Source organism: Azolla caroliniana, unplaced genomic scaffold (genome assembly GCF_043228905.1).
Source record: "Azolla caroliniana isolate FFs.n. ecotype wild unplaced genomic scaffold, voAzoCaro1.0.p SCAF_7, whole genome shotgun sequence".
Classification (NCBI taxonomy): Eukaryota; Viridiplantae; Streptophyta; class Polypodiopsida; order Salviniales; family Salviniaceae; genus Azolla; species Azolla caroliniana.
The window spans coordinates 17,613,582-17,632,767 of NW_028230442.1; the positions used below are offsets into that span (position 1 = coordinate 17,613,582).

Here is a 19,186-nt window from a genome sequence, read left to right on the forward strand (position 1 = left end):
AGTTCATAGGACACATTCGGGATTGAATCTCTCTTGTTCTCTTCCTTGCTCTGATCGGATTGACGATCGAAGGACCTGGATTGGGGGAAGGCAGGATGCGCATGCGCATGCGTGCGTGTGCGTGTGTACGTAACGGAACACAACCTCTACCAAAGGCAAGGAAAAACACATTCTCTTCTCTTATGTGTTTCTCTGGTCTCCTCCTCCTCTGTTTCAAGTGTGAAAGGAATCTTGAATATGCCCAAATCAAAATGTATGAAAAAACAGAGGAACAAGAGAGAGAGAGAGAGAGAGAGAGAGAGAGGTTTACAAGAAAAAAGAAAGAGAGACAGAAGGACATATCTGTAGGGCTCTCTCTCTCTTTCTCTGTGAGTCCATATACATATATGATATATATATGTGCAGCTTTCTGAAAATCTGTTTTGATCTATGGGGGAATCAACAAGAGTGTGGAATCATAGCTATATGGCTTCTCTGCTTGGTCTTGCTGCTGCCTCTTCTGCTTACGCTCTTCTTAGATGTGATTTCTTCTCCAACTGTTTCATCAATCCCTCATCTGAAGTAGGAATATCACGCCATGATGATGATGATCCACGACATTATGAAGATCTCATGGCCAAAATTCACATGTTGGATAAGTAAGTTAATTCTTATTTCTTTCAATTTGTTCCTCTTTTTAGTGCTTTTTTTTTTACTCTGTTTCCTAATTCAAGAGATTCACGTCAAATAACAAAATTAGCTTATGAGAAAAGTCTGTGACGATTAAGTAAGGACATATCTGAGACTGGTTAGGATCATAAGAAAGATCAAGGTTAATCATTGTGTATTTAAGAAGATTAAAGCCAGAATTGAGTCTGATTGATTACAAAAGTAAGCAAGATCAAGGCTAATTAATGGGGAATAATTATAGAGTTCTCCTTTTGGGTTCTTCTCTCAAAATTTACATGCATCACTTCCTATTTATCTATCTTCTTCCATCCAAGGTGCATTTCTGGCTTGTCTATCTGTGGCAAATTTTACATGTATTTATCTAGGTTTTCTCTTGCAGTGGAGGCACACTTTTCCTCTGCTACTTGACCCTTCTTGAGATCTATTTTCATATCTTGGCTCATAGAGACAAGTTCAGCATGAGACGTGGTTGTATATCTCCAAAAGGAAAAAGGCAAGGGAAAATGGGGACCTGATTCGAGATCTATAGGGTATGCCATGGAGTTAACTACTTCCAACAACTGAAGGGGCAACCCTGGAGGAGCAGAGGATGAACTAGCGAAATACTAGACCAGATTCCTGAAATGTAAAGATATAGGGTGTGATTATGTTGACTGACTTTCTTGGAAAAGAGCACAATGCACTCAAGCTCACTTGCATTGCCATTGCAAGCACTTTACAGAGGAATTCAAGCCATGAATAAGTAGGTGAAACAACTGGGGGAGGAGACAAAGTATATCACATGCTACAACCGTTTAAATTGGAAAGCCGAAGTCTGCATTTACATGTTTTTTAATGAAGAACAATCCTCTCATGGCAGACTGGGAATATGAACTCTCCCCCATCTGTTCGACTGACTAAGGAAGATGGGAAGCATGGTTCCTTGGTCAGGGAAATAAATACCACAAGAACTTCCCTTCTCCAACATGATCAACCAACTCCCATACAATGAATTCATCAAGCACATCTTGCAAACAACTATGGATTAGAACTGATCAATATGGGAGAAAAACCTGACCTGACCATCCTTATGCTTAGGATCTAATAGCCCTCCACAATGACTGCAAGAATATGGGGATATGGGGTCAGAATGATTCATCGTAGAAAAAATTCTTCTTTCACGAACTTCTGGGAAATGTAATGGCTGGCTCAGTAGGATAGAATGGTAATAATTACAGCTTATATACGACCTGCCAAGAGTAAGCAGGGCACATAATGAAAGAATGGGTATTGTAACCACCAAAAGGACTGAATCTCATAAGCCCACAGGCAATCTGGATCCCATTCTCTGGCATCCTCTCTAGATTCCCTCATAATTAATGGTCAGAAGGTTGACTTCTCTGCCCACACTGTACACATTAAAGGGCCATTTCCTAGCCTAGGGTAGGAGTGAACAAGTATATATACTGTCTGGGTAGGCGGGTATGCCCATGAGAAGCTAAGTATGTTTTGGCTGTTAATGAATAGACAAATGAAATGTTAACACCAAACTGACCTATGAGACCAGAGGTTAGAGTCATGTAAATCTTATAGAATGTTTGGTGAATAAAGCAAAATTAAAATGTACCTAAACTAGGTACCTGCACTATGTGACTATCGAAGAACAATTATACAGGGACTATCGGGGCAAGAAATGCAGAGGATAAAACGTGCAAGATGAATCTATTTTACCGAGAGAAGAACATGAGCTTGCAAGCCCATGAATGGTCTCATACAATGATGCCATGAATGGATGGTAGTGAATTGCATGGGAGATTGTGCTTGATCTTGGACAATTTTACTGTATATCCTCTGACACATGGCAACATCTTCTATATAATGTTTTGCATATGCTGGGCATCTGGATCAAACCAAATGAATTGCTCAGTCAAGCAAAGTCACCCTATGAGGTTATGCTTGTGCTTGCATTCCTAGTCTATTGACCCAGCTGTTTGAAGAAATCTTGACATCTACCTTGGTACATACCCCACTAATCATGTACACCTTGGAACAAACTCTCTAAATTTGTGGATCTCTTGTAACAAATAGCCCCAACATCTCTGATCATAGAAGTTCATGGCATGGGAGAATTGGTTCCATTAAAAATAATATATTAGTAACAACATTCATAGAATAATATAATATTAAGTAGCTAGTGGGGAAGAGAGACTATTATTTATAAACAAGTGGTCTATTAAATTCATGAATATATATGCGATATTATTTAGGAGGATTGTAGTAGTACTACTAATTATGATGCCTATGCAGTCACAAAAAGGATGTAGGATACTAGTATAGGTAGAATATAGATATACAGCCTATTGCGAGGTAATTTTCATAATGACGATGACGATGACGATTGGTCTCATCCCTGTCGTCCTCATTGTTGATGTATGCGACCACACATCGTTGTCTACCTTGATGAGGGAGTTTTTATTGGCACTGGATGGAACCTGTAAATTTTAGATCTGATTGTTGTGATTATGGATGAGATTGTCATCATATGTCCTTACTCGAAAATCACCAGAGGTCAGAGTAGAGACAACGTGGATGCTGGTTGGTATTACTATTGCTGTCGTTGTTGACAATTAGTAGGTTGTTATTGATACCATCATTGATGTTATGAAGTGAGTGATTATGAATGACAATCTCAATGTCGGGGTGGGGTAGGGATCATGCAGTTGAAGCAGCAGCTAGTATTACTATGCAAGAAGTGCTGTGGAAACTTCTTAAACTCTAATAGTTGACTCCAGTAGCATATGCAGTGTTCTTCGAGTTTCTGCTTTGTATGACATAGATAATTTATCCACAAATCAGGAGATACACTTCTATCCCTATCTCTCCAACTGATTTGATGAGATATGGATCTGTCTAATGATGCATCTCAATCTTTTAGGCAAATGGATATCTAGGGGCATAGCCGCATAGTATAAATCCATCACATCTGATGTGAAGAAGATGGTCTCAATAGAATTCCATCATTGTATCTAGATCATGCGATGGTTGATATTATAGATCATAGTACTAATGTAAGCTCAAAATAAGGATAATGAAAGATAGATAGAAAGGAGAAAGAGAAAGAAGGGTGCCGATCCACCCGACCACCCCCGAGCGAAGGGATCGAGACGGACTCGAGCCTCGATCGGCGTCCCATACCACCGCCGTGGCGTCGAGTCGTACCTGGTGCTGGCGCGCTCGCTACAAGAGTTGACCCACCACACGAGCAGAGTCTCGATGTAGTCAAAAGATGATCAAATGAGGGTAGCTAGGCCTCTTATTTATAGCGATACCCAAGGCCCCCAGGCAAGTTCACACTTGACCTAATGGGTTGTCTCAATCCCGAGGATTAAAAGTAATCCTCCCCTTCTTTACACTCTCATTTAACCCTCACACTTATCCACGTGTATAGAATACTACGGTAAATTCTTACCACGGGATATTATATGGTCATGCTCGTAACATACTCCCCCTCTTTAAAACATTGCACTCTTGCAATGGAAAGTTAGGGAAGTTAGTTCTAAGAGTATTTTCGCGTTCCCATGTGGCATCTTTTATTGATTTATCCATCCATTTTATTTTGAATTCTCGGATTTCTTTAGTACGTAATTTTTTTGTTTTAACATCGAGAATTCTTTCTGGTACATGTGGTTTAGAAGATAATTCTTCAGAAGTAACCAGAGTTTCAGTCGTAACTGTATTGTCGCCAGAACCTAGAAGTTCTTTTAGACGACTCACATGAAAGACTGGATGAATTCCGACACCATCGGGAAGAGCGAGACGATAGGCTGATGACCCAATGCGTTTGAGGACTGTAAAAGGTCCACAAAACCGTGGGGCTAACTTAGCGCACTTACCCGTAGACAATGTCTTAGAATTGTGAGGTACACGTAAAAATACCTTCTGTCCAGGGTTGAATACACGAGGTTGCCTATGATGATCGGCATAAAAACGCGCTCTATCTTGAGCTGTTTTTATATTATCTCGTGCAATATGCAACATATCTTGCATATCCCGAAGAAAGTTTTGCGTACTTCGCAACTCATCATGATGTATAGTAACATCAATCGGGGCTCGTGGCTGAAAACCATACATCAACATAAAAGGACTATATCCCGTCGACGTATGCTTGGAGCTGTTATAAGCAAACTCCAAAATTGGGAGATAACGTTCCCATTTTGTTGGTTTTGCACCAACGTATGCTCGAAGCATGTCCTCAATAATTTGATTTACTCGTTCTGTCTGTCCATCGGATTGAGGATGATCCGTGGAGCTTATGCTCAACGTAGTTTCTAACTTCTTAAAGACTTGTGTCCAGAAGTCACTAGTAAACTTTGGATCTCGATCACTCACGATATCCATCGGTAACCCATAAAAACGAAACAATTCGTCAACGAATTGGTAAGCCAATTCAGGAGCTGTTACCGTGGTTTTAGTAGCAATAAATCTGGCCATTTTAGTTAGTCGATCAACGACAACCCAGATGGCATCATGACCTTTTTGGGTGCGAGGAAGGCTAACAATAAAATCCATGGATATACTTTCCCACTTATTATTGGGAATGTCCAAGGGATGTAAAAGTCCTGCGGCTTTAAGTCGCTCGGCTTTGTTAACCTGACACTGGTGACATTTAGTCACATAGCTATGTATGTCAGGACGCATCTTAGGCCAATAAAATTGAGTGGAGATGAGAACGAGTGTACGATGTATTCCAGGGTGCCCTGCTGAGGGTGCATCATGGCATTAAAAAAGAATCCTCTTTTTGACCTCGGGTAAATCTGGAACACAAACCTTCCCATTACGGTAGAGCAAACCGTTAGCAATGTGGAAGTATTCCTTCGAGGATGTGGTGGTGTCTGTTCCAGACTCAACTCTAGCCCAGTATTTTGCGAAATAACTGTCATCAGGATACTTTCCTCGAAGGTGATCATAAAGATCTGATGATATTTCAGTGAAGCTAAGCGTGTTAACTTCACGGATGCGACTTAGTGCATCAGCGACAATGTTCATGGAACCTTTACGATATCGTATGGAAAAATCAAAGTCCTGGATGAGATCAGCCCATCGTGCCTTACGACCTTTCAAGTCTTGTTGGTCACAAAAATATTTCAAGGACTCGTGGTCCGTAGTTACCACAAAGTGATTTCCATAAAGATAATGGCGCCATGTTTTGAGCGCATGTATAACTGCAAATAATTCCTTTTCTTGAACGGTATACCGACATTGAGCAGAATCAAGTTTCTTACTCTCGAATGCTATTGGTTTACCATCTTGATACAAGACAGCACCTATAGGATAATCACTTGCATCGGTTTCAACCTCAAAAGGTTTTGAAGGATCAGGTAAAAGAAGTGAAGGAGCCTTGCAAACTAGGTCCTTGAGTTCCTTAAATGCAAGGTCTAGTGTAGCATTCCACACAATAGGTTTTGTAGACTTACGCGTTTGACCTTTTAAAAGATCAGTAAACGGCGTCGTCAATTGGGAGTAATTACGAAGAGACTTTCGCAAAAACCCCACAAAACCAAGGAATGATCGAACTTCTCGAATATTCCGAAGAGTGGGCCAAAGCTTGATTTTCTCAATGCGAGAAGGATCAATTTCAACTCCTCGTTCGGTTATGAGATGTCCTAGATAAGTAATTGATTTCTTGAAGAACTCACATTTTGAGATCTTCGCATAAAACTGTTTGTCACGCAATGTTTGTAAAACAAAGCGGACATGTCTAGCATGTTCTTGTAATGTACGGCTATAAACTAAAATATCATCCAAGAAAATAACGACAAATTTTCCAAGTTGTTCTCGGAAAATGTCATTCATTTCTTGTTGAAAAGTAGCCGGAGCATTGGTCAAACCAAAAGGCATAACCAAAAACTCGTAATGGCCATAGCGCGTACGAAATGCCGTTTTAGGAACATCGTCCTCACTTATTCGTATTTGATGGTAGCCAGTACGGAGATCAAGTTTCGTAAAATACCGAGCTCCCTGGAGACGGTCAATTAGATCGTCAGCCCGGGGCAATGGATACGAATTCTTGATCGTCACTTTATTCAAGCGTCGGTAATTAATACACATACGCCATGTGCCCTCTTTCTTTTTAACCAAGAGAACTGGTGCACCCCATGGAGATTTACTATAACGTATATAACCCATTCGTAAATAGTCCGTGAGTTGCTTAGATACCTCATCTTCTTCGGATCGACTTAAGCGATACGGAGGTATACTTATTGGTGCAACACCAGGTACAATATCTATACGATGGTCTATATTACGTTTAGGAGGTAACCCATCAGGTAGTTCACTTGGAAAAACATCATGAAAATCATTTAAGATTTCATCAAGTTGTTGTTGTTCAAAATATGTTAATTGAATCGGGACATTATCGATATTGTAAACGTGAATGTCCGGATCAAGTACACAATAAAATAACGTAGAACAAGACAACTCGGATATTGATGTACACGAGGAAACAATCGAGAGGGATTGTTTTTTTACACATTGAATAAAATGCGTACAATCGTTCAGTACAAAAGAAATGGAATGTCGAACCCAATCAATAAATAAAGAAGAGTTTTTATTATAAAACCAGGGATAACCCAGTATTACATCGGTGGTACAAAGATTCATTACATGGAAGTCTACTTCCTCTATATAAGTATCAATAGAAATTCCTAATGAATGAATCGCCCCGTTGATGTATTGTACTCTTCCATCAGCCAAGTGCACCGTGTAGGTGTGATCACTTACGGTGGGTTGGATTCCCCATATCTGAACCAAACGATCATTCACAAAATTGTGTGAGCTTCCCGAATCAAATAAAAATTGTACGGGAGATCCATTGATATACCCGTTTGCACGTAGTAAATCATTGGGACCCAATACATAGTGAGGGAAAGAACATTGACAATTACTTAAATGATGTGTATAGACCTGAAGGACATTAGGAATCTGACCTTTATGGTCTGCAGCTTTAGCTTTGTTGTCGTGCTCTTTCCGTTGGAGCTTTCGACATTGATCTTTTGTATGACCCTTCTTTTTGCAGAATACACAAAAAGGATGTTGTCGCTTACAATCGCGATCCAGGAATTCGTTGGGTGTCTTGCGTTTCCCAACAAATTGCAACTGCTTAGTCCCGGGCGCTTCGTTGGGTTTGTTATGGTCCTTCTTCGAAGTGCGTTGATAGCGAAGAACTATTTCAACGGCCTCTTCGAAGGATTTTGGATCCTTATCGTGCACTATCCAGTGATAGTCCGAATTGGGGATGCCATTGACAAAACAAGCTATCAACCAATTGTCCCCTTCTAGACCCGATTTTTGGATTTGGGTTCTAGCATGGTGAACATAGTCTTCTAGCGAGGAAAATTTCCTGCTAGAGAGGTTCATTAAAGCTTGTGCTGCCTCGGTTCGAGAGGGAGGTTGCAGAAATTGGCCCTTAAAAACCGTGACAAAATCTGTCCAGGCATCGGGCAATTTCCCCATAGTACGGAGGCCACGCCACCAGGCGGCGGCCTTACCCCCGAGTTCTCGGCCGACATATGCAATCTTCGTACTATCTGGCGTGGGATAGAGCTCAAAATGAGACTCCCATCGTCCCAGCCATGTGCAGATTGCTTCTTCGGTTCTTTCCTTTTTGTCTCCCGTAAATGGCTTAACGACAAATGATGGTTCACCTTGTCGCTCATCAGGTCTATTAGTCTCACGTTGTAGACTAATGACACGTGCCTCAAGAGCACTCTGAGATTGCCGAAGTTCGGTCATCTGTTGAGCGGTGAAACTAAGGTATTGGGTTATTTGTGCCAAATACATCTCAGTGGACATTTGTCCAGGAGGATTCCCTTGAGTTCCTTCCGCTTGAGCGGATGACATCGGGTCGTTAATTTGAGCCATTAAAGATTATTTCTGGAAAAGAAATAGGATAAGGTCAGAGATATAGTCATAACATCTTGTCGTGATGTAAACATATCATGGGCGAGCATTAATCGATATCATTATCTCACGTCAATACCCCTCTAGACGTATGAGATGAGGTTCAAGATCAGGTTACTATGGTAACACAAAGGTGTTTTAAAAACCATGGGGGTGACAAATAAATGTCTTTCCCTGATCTCTATATCGATTTTTTCATGGTGGCTCCCCGAGGCTCAACCATGTATGTTCGCGTCATGAATAGTTTATACACGAAAAAAAATGTTAACAATAAACTATGTTTCGGTGCCCACATAAGTGGTTTCGGCTCTTTAAGTCCTATTACGAGGACCCCGAGGTGCACTTAGACCTTAAGTCTAAACATGTGTTATAGTCATATGTATCAAGGATGTTGTATGGTCTTGGTCATATTTGAACTCGAGACCTCGAGAACAAATACATTAAACACTTGAGCCAACCAAGTAAGTTGCTCTTCTCGAATGCTTAATGTTTGATGCGTATAAGAGATATGCGAGGCAATTGATCATATATGTTTTTTAAAAGAACATATATGTCAAGGTCCTTATTTTGCCCTCATTTAACAAAACTATGTTGATACGTTACCTAACCTCAAGTCTCGTAATTACGATGGCATACGGCAAAGTGCAACCTAATGGTGAAGCCAGATGAGCCCTCGTTTCGTAGTAGGCTCACGTGGGCCATCACATGGTCACGTCATTACGAATGCCTCTCGTAAGAACGAGCTCATGGTGGCATCGTATCCATGTAACGAGGGAAGGATGTTGGATACGTGCGTCATTGGAGCGACCTCACTTGAAGTGGGTCAAGCCCTACGTACTCAACATCATTATGGCTATTGCGTTTCTTTACGTAACGAAATCGAGGTCATCAACGGGGTTGTCAACAATAAAAAATTGTTGAAAAAGGAATGGTGACAACGCCATTCTCACAAAAATGTGAGGACGGCCACCAACATCCTTTTCCCGAGCATGACAACTTTCGACATAATCACGTAATAACGAATATACACATATGTTTACTTTTCACATATATACGATCAAATACGTATATATGTGACCACATATGCCTATATTAAACATATCGTTATATTAAATAGCCACAAATGATGTGATCGAGATACGTAATCGAGGTATATACCTCTACGCACACGAAACATCCACAAATAAAAGATCATCGTAATACGCAATGGAGGTATTGACCTCTTACGCATACGAGACCAAACGCATATCGTTTACAACAAATTAAGGTATTAAACTCATACGCAAACGTAACATATGTTCGTGAACGTAATACGTAATTGAGGTATTAACCTCGTACGCATACGACACTCATCACATATTATTAATATGTCAAACGAGGTATTGACCTCGTGCACATATGTAAACGTTTTAGATAATCAATTAAAGACCACTACAACATCATTGATTTAATGAAAAAAAAAATTACATATAAACTAAACACATGATTAGATGGGAGAAGAGAGAATAGAAAAAAAAATATGGAAAGAGTTACCGAAGTTCTTTGTTGATCGTTGTCTGGATCAAGGCCAACCGCACAATGATCGATCAGCATCAATCAAAAGACAAATGAAAAACAAAGAAACATTAGTAAAAAAATCTGATACCAAATATTATAGATCATAGTACTAATGTAAGCTCAAAATAAGGATAATGAAAGATAGATAGAAAGGAGAAAGAGAAAGAAGGGTGCCGATCCACCCGACCACCCCCGAGCGAAGGGATCGAGACGGACTCGAGCCTCGATCGGCGTCCCATACCACCGCCGTGGCGTCGAGTCGTACCTGGTGCTGGCGCGCTCGCTACAAGAGTTGACCCACCACACGAGCAGAGTCTCGATGTAGTCAAAAGATGATCAAATGAGGGTAGCTAGGCCTCTTATTTATAGCGATACCCAAGGCCCCCAGGCAAGTTCACACTTGACCTAATGGGTTGTCTCAATCCCGAGGATTAAAAGTAATCCTCCCCTTCTTTACACTCTCATTTAACCCTCACACTTATCCACGTGTATAGAATACTACGGTAAATTCTTACCACGGGATATTATATGGTCATGCTCGTAACAGTTGAATCCATGTTCTCCTAGGTATTAGGTGAATGAGATATTTGCCAATGTCTTGGCCAATATCTGTGTGAATGATAGATGGTGCATCCAGGGAGTATCAGAAGATAGGTAGTATATGTCCATACTGAAACCAGGGAATGCAAAACTATGATGCCATTTGCGCATACTAACTTGAAATCGGTACGTCACTTGCCAAATGTGTAGAGACACCAGAGCTAATCTGATGTATTTATGTTGATGAAGCTCCCATGTCTGCTGATGCATACTACTACTGCTCAAATCTCTGTAAAAGTGATGTTCAAGAAAAGTTGTATTTTCCATCAGAATGATTTTATGTAAAGGATGCATCCACATGTATTCAGAACTTTTTCATGAAACATGTGTGATGATAGGACTGTGTCCACAGATTGCAACATTATCCTGGACTTGATGTTTTTGGTGCTTTGCAAATTCCTAGTAGTGAAGGCAAAGAGCAGAAAGATTTCGATATCGTAATCCTTACCAAAAGGTCAGTTGTATATGTAAAAATATATTTCAAATTGCATCTGAATACTGTAATTTTTTCATGCAAAAGAGAACTGAAATGCTTCTTTATCCATGTTGCACAAATGGTTTCTGAATAGGAAGCTCTGCATACTTGATGTAAAGAACTGGAGAGGCACAATAAAGAGTGATATTAATGGAAGCTGGTGTCAAACATTTGAAAATGGTTTATTTGTTAGGCATGGAAACATCGTAAGCCTCTTGCTTCATACTCTTGTACTTGCATTTGCAAAAATGTCGCAACGATCTATGTTTTTTGCAGAGGTTTAATGTTTTAAAGAGGCTTTTAAACAACTTTTTGGGCGGTAAAAGTTCGACACTATGTTATATGCAATCTAACCAAAAAGAAATTAATTGTATAATAAATTAGCTGGACAATAAAGTTATGGTCCACATTCTTCTTGAGATCTGGTCTAGTATCTTTATGTAGATAGTGTGAGTCTTTAATCTCATCTTCCATTTTTAAATAAATATACAAGATTGAACATATATTTTAGTTCAATCTCTTCCAGTATTTTAAGAGAAAATCTTATGCTCAATATGCATAAGCGAGTTGATGGTAGAAACCTTCTTTCTCGGAAAATGGATATGATTCATATTGGGCTCTGTGAATCGCGTGAAAACAATATTGGATTGCTTTTAATGCAGAGGTTTGATGGAATAGATGAATGATACATTGCTTGAAAGTTCTTAGAATCATATACAAGATATGATTTTGAACAATTTGTAAATGGAAAACCTCATTTTTTTGGTATGACATGTGGTACATGATGCGTGGTATTGTAGAGTATGGATTTTAGGCAATCATGAATAATTTTTTATGAATATTTTAGAGTACCATGTCATATATGACGTATATAATTTTAGTGTATGGTTTTTTAGGTATTTATAAAACATAAAATCATGTAATCTTTTTTAGAGGGCACATGGTGTAGTATATATGGGATTCTGATGGTTTTGAATCATCTCATGCCTATATATATGTAGTTTGTAATTTGGGTGATTTATGGAAATGTTATGTATTTGACAGGTTGAGGAAGTTAAAAATCGGTCTATGTTGCTAGAGGCATATCTCTCTGGAAGAGGGTTGGAATTGCCACCAACTTTTATTGATATCATTGTAGTTCTTGCAAATGTGGATAGCAGGTATTTTTTTGTTCGTTTTTATGCAGACTGTACTCCTGGAGCCAGTTCTTGTTTGTAACCCAAGCTCATTTACATAAAGAGAAGATATAATTTTGGCTACCAATTCACAAAATTCTATGCAATGGTAACAGAAACGGCTGAGTTTCTTTTGGTCAAAATTTTCACACTGCAACTATGTATGTATGGATACATACATGCATGCATGCACACACGGACAAACATCCATGCATATGCATGCATCCATCCATACATGCATATTGCTCAATGGCAAATGATCGGGTTCAACCCAATGAATCAACAAATATACTGTTATATGGAGAGAAGCAACTGCCAGGGGAAGAAGAATCACAAAGCTATTCCGTCTATGTAGCTGAAGGACCAGATTAACAATCATGACAAATTTTTCATATACTTGATCATTGAACATGTTTTCTGTGAGAACTTTATGAAAAAGATTTTTTGTTGTTGTTAATGGTTCTCACCTTGAGGATCATTTCTTCATCATCAGGCTCAATGAAACCATTCTTGGGCAGTCACAAGTATTCTCTTACAACAGTTGGAGGTGTTTTTGAGGAAGGAGTCGAGCAAGAGCAAGACTTGTTGTGCAAAACTGAAGATTTCGAGAAAGAGAATGATGATATCAAAAGATTTGTATGGTCAGCTACATAGCATCCTTTGCACTGTGCCGTTGTGGGACAGGTGAACCTCTACACCTCTCAAGTTGCAAATTGGTTTGGAAGAGATGGGAAGGATTACCATTTCTTATTGATTGGCCTAGTGGTTCGGGTTCCCGTATAAGCTACAACCTTGGAGTTCAATTGCCCCTTCCCACTCTCCAATTGATTTTAATCGTTTGGCTTCTTGCATTGTAAGTTGCAGCTTTGGTGATCAATTCTCCTCTCCTAGCACAAAATTAATGCCACATTTGATGTATCCATAGAGGAAGGAACTAACATTTTTTCATTGTAGAATGTGCAAAACCAATCCTATATTTAAGTTGTACAGATAGGTGGTACTAATGTACTCGCAGTTTTGATCGTCGAATGTACTTACCATTTTTTCCAAGCAACAAAGCTCATGCTGCATTTGAGTTGTACCGATAGAGAATGGTACTAATGGACTCTCAACTTTCGTAGTAGAATGTAGGTCTCATTTTTCCAACCACAATATCCATGCCTCAGTTGAGTTTGACCCATAGCAGCAGACGAGAAATGTAATTTGTCAATTATTCTCATAACTGCAATGGGTTATGTATCTCTATCTTCTAGAATCACATCGGAGGGAGGAGCGATGATGCTTGGAGACTTTATACGGTGTGATGGATGTGATGAGGACATGGAGGCTTTGAAATTGGTAAAAAGATCATGTGTTCGCGAGATGAGGATAAGCATCAATCATAAGCAAAAATCTCGTCTTTTGCGCAAAGGTTTGTCTCTTGTTTTTAACTAAATGGTTTATTTATCTATTTCGATAATTGAATAGTCCAGTCGAAACAAGAGCCTTTTGTGTGGAAGTCTGTCTTGACATTGGTATAACTACCAATAAATAGTTTTATATTTAAAAGTGCATGAGTGACTTTTAACTCGTCACTTTCAATACCCAAATCCTTTTCCAGTCTATATGCTCTTGGAGGAATGAAAGAGAGGGTCTGATACCATGTGTAATGCGCAGTATACTTCCAAGTATCAATCCATGCAATAGAGTAGTGCATTTTGAAGAACAATCTATATGCTTCTAAGGGATGAGCGATCTATAGATTTTTTTAACAATCAATGTCAATTTTTCAGGGTTAATTTTGAAGCTCGTGTCGTTGATCGATATCAGGTGCATCATCTGTGATTACCGTGCAAATGCATCGAGAAGAAATTCGGACGAAAATGGAACAGTATGGAATGCAACTGTATCTGGAGACATAGATGTCTTCCGATGTCTCGGAACTCGTACACCTCAAGTATTCAAATTGAGCACATTGATTGCACTTGGGTTGAGTGCTTGAAGGAGGAAAAGTATATAGTTCAACTTTAGATATTTGCACATAATACACAATCAAGACATTGATATGTGGCCTTAATGGAGATCATGAAAACACAATGAAGGTTCGGAAAGATGAAGTTCTATGTACACATGAAAAAGCATTTCTCTCATTTAAGGAAGAAGTACAAAATGGTTCATGTTAAACCTACACAAATATCTACATGATGATATGGATGGACAATCCACCACCTCTAATTTTTGTATGTGCTATGCATTTTGTAAAGTAAATTTCATGCATTTCTTCATAATTTGGTGTTTCTCAGTATTTTTATATAACTAAATACGGTGATTCTTTGTATCCCTTTTATCATCGTAATTTGATGATTCTCAGTATTTTGTTTTTGTTACATCTATGTTGATGGTTCTCGGATTTCTTTTTGTGAAGGTCTTTCCTTGATGATCTTCAGGTCTGTTCTTATGCCATCATCATTATATCATTTGTGAAGTTGTCATTGTGACCAAATATCCATATTGGGTTCCATACTCAAAATATGATTCGTCATATTAGGTTATCTTTGAGCTTGCGTATACTTTTCCTTGATTAATATAGTAAACATTGGCATACTCTATATTATTTTCCCTTTATCTAACATCAATTTTGTGAAGGTGTTCTAAATATTCTGAAATTTGGATGTGAAATTGATTTTCCATTTTTTTTAGAAGCAATTATATTGTATCTTTGTAAAGCTGTTCTCAAAACAAAAAAGGATGCAATTGGTATAGATTGCAATAGAAATCTCTCTTTAATGTCTGGATGAGATCGATTACAATGTATGAGATGTAGCTTGTGGATATAGATAGATAGATAGGTCTTTAATGTCCGCATGAGACCAATTGCAATAATTGAGGTGGGGCCTATCCCATCATGGGGATTGAACTTGGTTCTCTTAGTTTTATGGCTTTGATGCTATGTTGTAGACCACCAAGCTAATAGCAAAGAAAGAGAAATAGAGATTTATTTTAGTAGTTATCACTTTACATAGATGTATAATTGAGTAATGACACAATGTTCAAGAATTTTGGTGATGAACCTTATAATCAAGTGTGCACATTGTGATGATGAGGAATGTGAAGGGAGTGGCCTAGATGACAATGTGTGGAAAGCAAACTCGAATGTGGTCAAAACTAGCACATTGTTTTGAAGTGTGATACTTCGACGACTGCTTTGGTTCAAGACAAAATATGCCCCAACATTTCGTCTCACATTGAAGAGAATGTGAGGTTAGCTATATTGAAGATTTTACCCTGGCTCAATATAATATCAAGACTAGAAGACATGAACATGACTTCCTCACAAACTGTGGGACACATTGATATGGACACAAATTCAATTCCTCCAACAAAGAGCAATATTATATTAGAATGTAATTGTGCAAGTGAAGAATTAGGGAGCTCTATGAGACTTTAAAGTTATTGAGAATATCAATGTGAAGAGATTGACATATATTAAGGTCATATATGTTGATGACGTCACAAGGATAATCATAATTGTGATAATTTATGAGGGATTATCAAAATATTGTTTGTTTGATCTTGTGGAGGAAAATGAAAATGAAGCAAACGAATGCATTGATGATGATGTGCATGAGGGACTACCAAAACCTTGTTTATTTGATCTTGTGGAGGAAAATGAAAATGAAGCCAAAGAATGCATTGATGAGGATGTGCATGAGGGACGATCAAAACCTTGTTTGTTTGATCTTGTGGAGGAAAATGAAAATGAAGCAAAAGAATGCATTGATGAGGATGTGCATGAGGGACTATGAAAACCTTGTTTGTTTGATCTTGTGGAGGAAAATAACAATCGACAATGGTTCGGTTCGGTTCGGTTTGAGAGGGTCAAAACCGAATTGTTTAAATTGTTTGAAACCTGTGCCGAACCGAACCACAAAACCGTTATTATTTTTCAAACCATTAAACCATTAAACTGTTAAAACCGCGGTTTCGTGGTTCGGTTTCGGTTTTCAACTTAGGTCAAAATTTAAAATATTTTATTATTTTAAATTTTTTAAATTTAAAGATGTTCCTAAAATGTGAGAATAAGGCTTGCAAATGAAAAGATTGTTTAAAAACAAATTTTAATTTAAAAATAAATAAATAAATAACCGTTAAACCGTTTAAAACGCGGTTCTAAATGTTAATACCGAAATGAACCGTTAAAAAAACCCTGAACCTGAAACAAACCATTTAAACCGTTTATCCGTGGTTTCGCGGTTTGGTTTGGTTCAAACCGAACCGTTGCCGATTGTTAGAGGAAAATGAAAATGAAGCAAAAGAATACATTGATGAGGATGTGCATGATGTGGAAGTCGACGTAAAAGTAGGTTTGTAGTCTTTTGATGTATTTTATGATCATGAGATTATATTATTTTCTATTGACAAGATCACATTTATAAATTGGATTAAACAATGGTTGAACACAATTTAACATTGAATTGTGTTCAAAATATATATGCAGGCTCACGAGAGTTTTATGATGTCCTATTTCACTCCCCTAAGCATCGAAGTGCATTGTTGGATAAAGTTACCATGTTTTTTAATAAATGGTTGGTTCATGTAATGCAATGGTTCCTCGTAGTGCACGCTTTGTTAAAACAAGAATGCCCCATTTGGATGACAATAGATTAAGAATGCATTTTTATGGTCCCTTTACTAGAGTCGATGAGTCAAATGGGTAAAAGTGATATATTAAGAGCGGGTGATGACGTGAGTGTCACACTAAAGAGAACACCTAGAAGGTTGAGCTCATATGTGTATGCCTTATTCACACATGAGACTTGGTGCCTCAAAGTATGAATATCCCTTCTTAGGAAGGAAACATGCATCAAGATAGCTTTTGTACTTAGGGTCACTATTGGCCTCTATGGACGTTGGATATGAGATACCAATAATGAGATGCCCTGGATGAGTGTGTATGAACACACATGTTGTGAACGACTTTGTTTTAAATTAACATGGGAGACATTTGCAAATCATTTTTTTGGATGAGGTGAATGGAACCACATTATGGTGAAACGCCAACGTGATTGTCCTTTGACTATAAGATTCATATTGAAGGGATTAATGGTAAGGAAGACATTGGGAGAGATGTTGGTACATCAGATATTGTGGTTGTTATGGATGATGGAACAACGTATGGAACATGTGATAATGATGCCCAAGTTCAAAGGTTTTGGCCTAAGAATAAGGGAAATCAATTGATGGATATACTAAACTGAAACCAAACCATGTTTGTTTGATGCATCTCAATCTTTGTTACAACATTTAATTGTGGGTGTTCCTGAGCAAATTGTGTGGGTTTCATTGGTTGTTGAGGTTTGTAAGTTGGGTGTATGGACATGGTTGCATGTGAATGATCAAGTTTCACCTTACAATTTGCAAAACATGATGATGATGATTCCTTTTCACCAATGTCACTTCGTATGACAATTCTATAAGGTCATGTGGGATCTTGAGATCACTTCCCTATTTGTATGGAGGTTTATAATAATACAATTGACATGTATAAATCCTTACTTCAACCTCACTTTGATTATCCCATGGAGCAAATTTTTTATGAACTTTTCACAACTTCTAAAATGGATAATAAGGGAATAAAGGCATGGGATACAACTTTATGATATAGTAAGATCATTCCTTGTATGCATGAGTCAACTAATGCCCAAGGTCAATTGCAAGTGATTATTTCTCAATCACAATGTCAAAGTTACCGTTATGCTAAGATGTGACAACTCAAGGATAGGTTCATAAATAATCAATGTAAATCTCATTGTTTTCCAAGCTTATATTCTGCCTATGCTTGATCTAATGTCTTACATGTGAAGCAAGGGGATTCATTTATTGTGGATCCTACTATAATAATTGCAATATGTGTTCATCACTTTAGGGAGTTGATTGGTCCACAATTATTTATAAAGAATGCATTAATTAGAGCATGTCGTGAATTTTATGATGTGGTTTGAATATATTGTGCAAGACCTCCTTAATCATGAATTGGACGTGAATTTCATTGAGGATGAGAGGGACATGGTTTTAAGGCATCTTCCTAGTAGTAAGAGCCATCTTGGGATGACTTAAAAATGAAGTATTTAAATAATATTCTAACATTTTGGGCCTAACCTAACTTTGGTGTTCCAACATTGTTAGGATTTTGGTTGTATGCCTCAAGTATGGAAGGTTGAACTTATTATATTAGTTCTGAATGTGGCACCACTAAAGACCTATTTCTTTGATGGAGGTGTTGTGTTGTATAAGATAGTTATAAAGGTCGTAGCAAATAGATTAGAAAAATATTTGCCAAGTTGATACACTTCCCCCAATACTGTTTCATTATAGGTAGAAATATATTGCATAATGTACTAAATGTTCAAATGACCATGGATAATGCATGACACACTCATCAAGAACTGATTATGGTGCATAAGATTTGCAGAGAGCTTATGATAATGTAAATTAGTCCTTAATGCTCAGTGGTAGAGTATTACATAAGATATTGTCTTCATGAGATCTATTCATCAAGTGAGGAAAGAATCACTAGGATTTTGGACATAAGAGACGAAAGGAGTAGAGATGTAGTATTATAGATTAGAATGTGGTTGTGAGCATTGCATTAAAGTAGTTTCGAACTTACCACTTTTGTTGCAAGGTAAGTAGGTCCACAAGCTATTGATAAACTCTTCTTTTTCTAAAACAAAGGACAATATGATATTCCATTCTATCTTCCAATGAGGATACAAATGAGCATTGAACTAAA

General features: G+C 38.1%; 1 pseudogene across 1 annotated transcript; it reads left to right on the plus strand.

The window, feature by feature from the left end:
• Positions 1–417: 417 nt before the first annotated feature.
• On the plus strand, positions 418–14,474 carry LOC147862128 (uncharacterized; annotated as a pseudogene). Its single transcript, XR_015529998.1, has 7 exons — positions 418–638; positions 11,117–11,218; positions 11,334–11,445; positions 12,284–12,399; positions 12,908–13,098; positions 13,668–13,825; positions 14,187–14,474. The product of XR_015529998.1 is annotated as an uncharacterized LOC147862128 (transcript).
• The last annotated feature ends 4,712 nt before the right edge of the window (positions 14,475–19,186 follow it).